The sequence below is a fragment of the Trachemys scripta genome, chromosome 20 (assembly GCF_013100865.1).
Source record: "Trachemys scripta elegans isolate TJP31775 chromosome 20, CAS_Tse_1.0, whole genome shotgun sequence".
In the NCBI taxonomy this organism is placed as follows: domain Eukaryota; kingdom Metazoa; phylum Chordata; order Testudines; family Emydidae; genus Trachemys; species Trachemys scripta.
In genome coordinates, this window is record NC_048317.1 from 8,559,625 (window position 1) to 8,568,295 (window position 8,671).

Genomic DNA, 8,671 nt, shown 5'->3' on the forward strand with positions numbered 1-8,671 from the left:
CACATTACCCCCCAAGGCAATGCTCCCTATAGCCCAGCCCCTCCCCCACACTGCCCCCAAGGCAATGCCCCCCTTAACCTAGCCCCACCCCCGCACTGCCCCCCAAGGCAATGCCCCCCTTAACCCAGCCCCACCCCCGCACTGCCCCCCAAGAGGATACCGGGGGGGTGGGGCTCCACCTCATTCCACACACCCCTTCCCACGGCAGTGGCTCCTCATAGTCAGGCGAATATCGGGCGACGGCTGCCAGGCAAGTGCCGGCGCATGCGCAGGAATCGTGCCCCCCGCGCGCGCTCGCTCGCTCGCTCCCTTTCCATCCGGGCCCCCCCCCCCCCCCGCCCCCCCGCCCCCCTTCCCCCCGGGGCCCCCCCCCCCCCCCCCCCCTGTGGCGATGCGGAGACGGGAGCGCGCCCGCTCGCGCGTCCCCGGGGAGAACTACAGTGCGCGCGCCCGGACGGGGGGGGGGCTCCCTCAGCTGCTGCCATCGCTGCCAGCTTCCCCCCCGCCTTTCGTCCTGCCCGCCCTCCTCCGAGAGGGCTCCGGGCCCTGCGCGGCGGCCGACGGGAACCCCAGGCGGGGACGGTGAGTCCTCAGAGCGGAGACCGAGCCCCCCCCCTCCCCCCCCTGTTCTCGCCGTGCCCCCCCCCGCCCCCCCCCCCCCCCCCCCCGCCGGGGAGCCGCCTCGAGCCTCGCCGTGGCCGCGTCCTCGGGGGAGCGGACGCGCGCGCGCGCGAGGGGTAACTAGCCGCCCTGGGGCGGCGGTGGGTTTCGCAGCCGCCCCGTGCAAAGGGAAGGGGGGGGGGCGGTCTCCGCTGCGTTTAAAGGGCGGGGATGGGCTGTTTGCCCATCTGAGTGTCCATCCCCCCCCCCGGACACATCCCTCCGTGGTGCTGCGGGCAGCAGGCCCTGGGCCTGGGGGCGAAGGGGGAATGGCTCGAGGAGCGGGGAGAGCGTCCTAGGCTCCGATCCCCCGTTTGCCTGGCCCCGAGGAGAGCTGGAGCTGTGGGGGTTAAGTGGGTGGGGACGGGCGAGGTACTGCACAGGAGCAGGAGTTGCCCAAAGTTTGGAGACCGCCCCCACCTCCCCATCTCTCTCCCCCCTGATGCAGCAGTTGCTGGGCTTTCTTCTGCAACTTCTGAAGCTTGCAGAGCTCTTCTGGAGGCATGTGGTGGTGGATTAACTCCACAAAGCTCCTCTCCTTCCAATGGGAATGGCTTGCCTGTTTGCATCCGACCTGTAAGGCACTGATTGCGCTGATGTCTCCGACGCAAACGGAATACTTGAGCTCCAATATTCAGTTGTGCGTGTAGAGAATTTAAAAGAATTATAAAATCACTTGTCTGGTGACTTATTTGTGTGTAGAAGCTCTTGCTCCAAAGCAACATATTCAAAGCAATTTCTGCACTGCACTTCATAAGATCCGGAACTTGCTATTATTTGCAGCTATAATTGATGATGTGAGATATAAAAATAGGCATTTTATTTTAAGGTTACATTTATTTATCGCTAGTTCAGTACCCTGTGATATATCACAACCTATCAACAGTCATGGAGTGGTTAGGCATCACATGTTTAGTGTGACAGGTTTGTTAGTCTCTAAGGTGCCACAAGTACTCCTGTTCTTTTTATGTTTAGTGTGCTGTTTTCTAAGGTATATTGTTTGGCTTCTTCCTGTGTTTGTATGTTTTGAAATGGTCTTAAATGCTCTTGTGGTCTGAGAATCAAAACAACCTACTTAACCATTTAGTTGATTCTTAATTCCTTCATTTCCCCTTGTTTGTTATAACAGAACATGTTATTTCTAAACTTCAGTGCTGATCTTGCAAGCACATTGACTTAAATGAGATTACTCGTGTAGGTAAAGTTACACATGTGTTTGTGTTGGCAAGATTGGTCTTAGACTGTACACTTTGGGAGCAGATATGTCTGTCTATAAAGGGCCATGAATGCTTTAGCCTTGTCAACATTAAAGACTTCTGGAAATTTTCTGACTATTGCACTAGTAATGGTAGGAGACAAGAGATGCTAATGTAAATCACCTGCTGCTGGCGTTCTTTCCATTCTGTCATCTAACAATGCTCAGAGCAGGTCAAGAAAAAATATTATTAAAAGCACTGGCAGTACATGGTCATCACCTGTTACTTCTCTCTATTGCTTGAGCAATAGGGGAGGATTTCCAAAAATCCTCATTGTTCACAAAGCTGTATAAAGTTTTTTTTAAAAACATCTTGTCAGTATTTCTAAAAGTGCTTATTACCTTGGTATCTAAGTGTGCTAACCAGATCATATTATTTCTCACTGGAATAAAGGAATTAATAAGGGGTCAAGATCAATTGAGTGGCTAAGTCTCTTGGTTTGGTTCACAGAATTGATGTTGTCCTAGTGCAGGGGTCGGCAACCTTTCAGAAGTGGTATGCCGAGTCTTCATTTATTCATTGTAATTTAAGGTTTTGCGTGCCAGTAATACATTTTAAAGTTTTTATAAGGTCTTTTTCTATAAGTCTATAATATATAACTAAACTATTGTTGTATGTAAAGTAAATAAAGTTTTTAAAATGTTTAAGAAGCTTCATTTATAATTAAATTAAAATGCAGAGTCCCCCAGACCGGTGGCCAGGACCCAGGCAGGGTGAGTGCCACTGAAAATCAGCTCACGTGTCGCCTTCGGCACGCGTGCCATAGGTTGCCTACCCCTGACCTAGTGTATGAGATCACTTAAGCATCTATAAACATGAGAGAGAATTCAAACAACATACATTAGCTAAAGGAAAATACTGTGTTTGGAGTGACAAACTATACACAAACTGTATTGAATACTGATATCTGATTATGCATTTCTCTCATTTTCTGGGTTAATACTGAGGGATGGGAGGACAGAAAAAAAGCAACAACAGAGAAAAATGAAAGTATTTCTGACCTGCCTCCCTGCTCGGGAAGGAAGAGATGGTGGCTCGGTAATCTGAGCTACCATCTTTTCTTCTGGAACAGGGAGCCAGGGCCGGAGAGCTCTGGCATTTGTTTAGGAGTTGAGCATGGACATATATACATGTGTGTTATCTTCCATTACATTGACTTACTCTAATATACCGTCTTGCATTTACACTTAAACTAATTTATTATTAACATCAACATATCTACCTAATGTATAGAATTTTTGTAACATAATCAATATTTTCACATACTTGAGTGGACCAAAATTTGGGTGAAAATTTGGGTGAAATTAAACAAATAATAGCTTTTATAAAACCAAGAAACTGGTAAAAATCATTAAAAACCAAAAATGAAGTGCCTAACCCATGAGGTAAGTAAGATTATCCCCTTTTTATAGAAGAGAAACTGAGGCAGAGAGTTTGTGCTTCACAGTGGTGAACCCATTAAAAATACCTAGCTAGAGATTGCTGTTTGCCCAAGGTCACACAATGAATGAGGGTCAAAGCCTTCATTAAAGCTTTGATGGTCCCAGTGTAGTGCTCAGACCACTCACTCACTACCCAGTGCTCCTCTTTCCTGTCTTAACTAGTCTCTTAAAAAGATGCTGTAAAATATTTGTATATAGTCCTTTAAAAGGTAGACTTCCCTCTACACTGCTTGTAATAATTAATTCTTAAATACCATATGTACATCAGTTAGTTTATTTGGATATCCCACTCTAATTTTAGTGGAGCATTGCGTGGCTTTGTGATTAGCCTTTCATAGAGTTTAGTGAAATGCTGCAATGCCAGCTATGGTGTTCGGGGACTGATGTTTTTGGCAAGTCTGCAACAAAATAAATATCCTATAAAAATGAAGAGTTGTAGATTTGTTATTTAATAACTAGAATTAGGGGATGCATTCTTATTTTTTTAAAACAAAAATAGTTCAAGCTGTGGATCTAAGCCACTTGACCGTTTCCTTTTTGACTATTTTTTACACTTGCAAGGAAAGTTGTAGTGTAAATAATGCAGAACTGCTGATCTTTGCTGCTAGGAGTTTTCTGCTCATTTCATCTGGCCACAAAGAAAAGATTTGTTAAAACTCAGTTTTTGGCTAGAATTGGCACTAATGTAGATCCTAAACCGTCATTTACATAGACCTTGCTTGCAGTAGCTGAAGGGAACAACTGCGGTCTCTTCTGCTGCTTACAACTACCCAAGCTTCCTCTTTTATACCCGAACTTAGGTATAAAATTATTTATCTGGTGATTCATTTTTTGTCAGTTTGAGGGAAACTAGTTATCCGCATCATGGCACTAGAATTTGTAAGCTACTACCATCATCCCAGAATAGCTTAGTACTGTGCCAAGCTTTCACTTCACAAACCAGAAAATGGTGTATAATATCTTTGTTGCTGCAATCAAACTATTCACAACATGTTGAGGTTAATTTATAACAATGCTGCATTTGAAGTTGGTGGGGCTATTCACAGTGTGTAAAGTTGAGTGCCTGTCTTTACAGGATCAGGGCCTTTTTTGGTACCTGTAATCAAGGATTTTAGAGTACTTCACAACAGTGGGTAAGTGGCAATCTTCTATTTTGTAGCTGTGGAAACAGGTAGCAGAAGTTGAGTAACAAGGCATCACCTCAATTCAGCAAGAGGCAGAGCTGGAAAAAGAAGCCAGGAATCTCCCTACAGTGCTTTAGTCAAACAGCTTCCCTTTTCTGCAGTAATAATGTATATCTATATGGCATTAATATATTTAATAACTTCTTAAATTGCTGTTCAGCAAAAGTCAGTATTTTCCTCACGCTAAGGATGTTTATGCTGTAAATGGGGTAATGTGATCATTATGTAGTGGGCTGAGCACACATCTACAAACCAGGTTTCAGAGTAGCAGCCGTGTTAGTCTGTATCCGCAAAAAGAACAGGAGTAATTGTGGCACCTTAGGCCTGGTCTACACTGGGGGGGGGAATTGATCTAAGATACGCAACTTCAGCTGCGAGAATAGCGTAGCTGAAGTAGACATATCTTAGATCGACTTACTTACTTCGCATCCTTGCGGCGCAGGATCGACGGCCACCACTCCCCTGTCGACTCGGCTTCCGCCTCTCGCAACGGTGGAGTTCCAGAGTCGACGGGGAGCGTGTTCGGGGATCGATTTATCATGTCTAGACGAGACGCGATAAATCGATCACTACCCGGCAATCTGGAGGGTAGTGTAGACGTACTCTTAGAGACTAGCAAATTTATTTGAGCATAAGCTTTCGTGGGCATCCGATGAAGTGGGCTGTAGCCCACGAAAGCTTATGCTCAAATAAATTTGTTAGTCTCTAAGGTGCCACAATTACTCCTGTTCTATCTACAAACCAGGAACTCCAATGCTCTAATCTCAGCTCTGATTCTGAGCTGTGCTGGCCTTGGGCAACTCATTTTAACTTATGCATGTGTTTGTTTGTTTTTCCATCTGCGAAAGAGGGATGATGGTCTGCCTCACGTTGGAGTGAAGATGAAATAGTCCATGTTTAAGTTGTTCAGTGCTAAATGACAGTCTTATGTGAAAACACTTACAAATGGGTCCTTGTGTCCATGTTAAGATACTTAAACTTCACTAGACTAGTTTAGGTACAGTGCAAGGTCACTGTGACTTTTAGCCTCTTTCAGCTGCTACATTTTACTTCCATCTGCATCATATTAGCTGAATCACTTCATGCTATACTTCAGCCATTATACTGAGCATTGTTTTGTACTGCACCCTAAAATTCTATCTGTATTTAAATCATACTTTGTTGCTTTATCATATACATGCGTTGTTTACATAGTGTAGAGTGTCTTTTAAACAATTTGTTGTGTATCCTAGTTACAGGACACTTTTCCTCATTGTGTGTTAACGTCACAATTGTTTATTGCAGCGCTTGATGACATCAGTGTTGTGAAGGAGTAGACATTATTTCTGGTTATAAAACCCAACTTGTAGAATTTTAAAACTTGTCTGTGTTGGAGTTTGGAATTCAGCCTAATCATGAGTAGATGGTTCTCTCACCTCCCCTTTACTCCCCAATCTGGTTTAAATGTGTCTTTTGGAATGCACGTCCTTCAACTTCTGTACATTGATTTTATTTTTCACTTGACTGCTAGGAATGACATATTGATTAATTATTTTATATTCGATTTAAAATGCCTTTTATTTACCAGTCATACCAGTTGCTTTTTCTTCACTGACTTTGTTAGAATATAGAGTTGCTTGATTATTAAACTCTCACATCAGCTCCTGACGCTTAAAGTAAAGACTAAAAAATATAAGGATTGAAAGTGTGTGAGGGTGATGATTTTGATTCAAGGAGATTTTTCATTCACTTCATCTTCTCTCCAGTTCAGGATTTATGCCTATGAATCTGAATAACTGCAATTTAACGAGTAAGAGTGAGTTTGTCTCAAGAGTGGGATGATGGTGGCTAATGTTGATCTGTGGCCTACACTATAATGTTTTTCAGTGAATAACTTCTAAATATTTGGCATTTGTTTTTAAATTTGTCACTCCTGTTTGTATTTCAGACATAATGAAACTTACCAACATTGATTTTCTATAACCAAGTTTGCTGTGATTAGTAAAATAATGCTAAATCACTTCAAGTTTAAGTGGAATAAAGTAACTTTTACAAGTACAGCTTTGTAATTGGATTTGTGTCAGATAACACTTCATTTCACATTTATTAGAAACAAAACATGATTTGATTGCTCAGACTTTTATATAATGTATGATATGCAAAAATCTGTTCTCAAGTAGTTAGGGTGACCAGACAGCAAGTGTGAAAAATCGGGACAGGGAGTGGGGGGTAATAGGAGCCTATGTAAGAAAAAACCCCAAATATTGGGACTGTCCCGATAAAATCGGGACATCTGGTCACCCTACAAGTAGTTTGCATGTCTCTAGTGCCTTCCACTCAAAGATTTCATAGTCGTTTACAAACATGAATAGATTAGTCTCAACACCACTGTGATGTCGGCTATCTCCGCTTACAGCTAGGGAGACTAAAGCACAATGAGTGAAGTGACTTGCCCTAGGTATCGCTACAAATCTGGAGTTTAACCAGGATTAGCACCAAGCCCTCCTGACTCTCCGTTCTTTTCTTTTAAATCCAGACTTTCTGCAAGAGAGACAATCATTATTTTTAAACCTGTTACTCCTAAAATGCATTGTGCATGTGGAAGTTTTGTGTGTTAAAGATATTTCACCTGTTGCTGGTCAGTTGACCTACAAATATTTAGCCAGTCAAATACCAACTTTGCTTACCTCTGTGAAGGAAACAACTGATATCCATCCATCCATCCACCAGAGAGCAGAACGAATTTCCGCTTGCTTGAATTAGCCTTGTGGAATATTTTAACAAACACGATTTATCCTATTGATGTGATCAAACAACATGTAGGCTTCTTTTTTGTTTTTCTTCTTGGACTCTTCAGGACACACAGATCTGGTCTCTTTCCTTTCCACTGTTCTGTGGTGGCAGTTTTAACGCACAGAGTGTTGTACTGCACAAGCCCAGCATATGCATCAGATTGTAAATGTAACATGCTGCTTTTCTGAAAGTGTGTGCGTGGAGTAAGATTCAGGAATCAATACTCTTATTTTTGTCCAAAATCTTTCATTTTGCAGCATATGGTGATGTCTTCTCAGGTTTCAGTGTGAATATCCCCAGAGCAATACTCCTTTCCAACTCTCAGCCTGGCCAGAAAGGGAAGCTTTATACTTTCCGATGCTCTTTTATGAGCCTGTAATTAAAAACAACAACAAAAAACAAGGATTGATTTAAAGGATATTTACTTTAGTTTTTAAATTTAAAACTACTATCGTTAGGAGGGAGGGATAGCTCAGTGGTTTGAGCATTGGCCTGCTAAGCCTAGGGTTCAATCCTTGAGGGGGCCACTTAGGGATCTGGGGCAAAATCAGTACTTGGTCCTGCTAGTAAAGGCAGGGGGCTGGACTCAATGACCTTTCGGGGTCCCTTCCAGGTCTATGAGAGAGGTTAGTTTTTTAAATCACTTGTATGGTACATTTGTATACAATCTTTTACATGTGCTCTTTTATTGCACTTTTCATGCATGATATCAAAGCCCCTTCCTTACAAAGCCACATTGTACAGAATGGGAACCTGTGGTACAGAGTTGTGGGACCCCCACACCCTGCAGGGTTCTCGAGCCTACACAGCAATGAAACAGCCCCCTGAGCCCACATCGGCTGGCACGGGCCAGTCGCTGGTTTTTCTTTGCTGTGTAGACTCACCCTTTAGGTCACACAGTGAGCGTTAGCATATGTAGAATCTAGATCTCCTGTTGCTCAGTCCCATGCCTTTTTGCATGTGCCTTCTTCCAGTTTAATATGTCCATGTGCTGAGCATACACAAACACATGCTCACTATGTCTTAGTTATATGAGGGAAAAAAATTAAATACTCCATCTGCTTTTCAGTCATTGCATTGTTTAGTGTCAGTAATCTGCATATTAGAGCTCCTTAAATGACACAGTAGAATGTAACCATTTTGAAGGCGCTGTAATGGACTCTGATGTTGATAATCTATGGAGTAAAGAAGTCTTTCTTTCCACTGTGGTTAGGGTTGCCAACTTTCTGAATGAAGAAAACAGAACAGCCTTACCCAGACCCCTGCCCTGCCCCTTCCTGAAGCCCCGCCCCTACCCCACCCCTCTCCAAGGCGCCCCCCCACTCACTCCATCCCCCCCTCTTCTGTTGCTCGCTCT

At 43.7% G+C, this 8,671-nt stretch overlaps 1 protein-coding gene across 1 annotated transcript in view; it reads left to right on the forward strand.

Moving 5' to 3' along the window:
• Window positions 1-406: 406 nt before the first annotated feature.
• Window positions 407-8,671, forward strand: part of RCAN3 (RCAN family member 3) — a gene marked incomplete in the record, with an annotated part of 24,519 nt that continues 16,254 nt past the window's right edge. Inside the window, 1 exon segment of the mRNA XM_034753949.1 lies at window positions 407-582.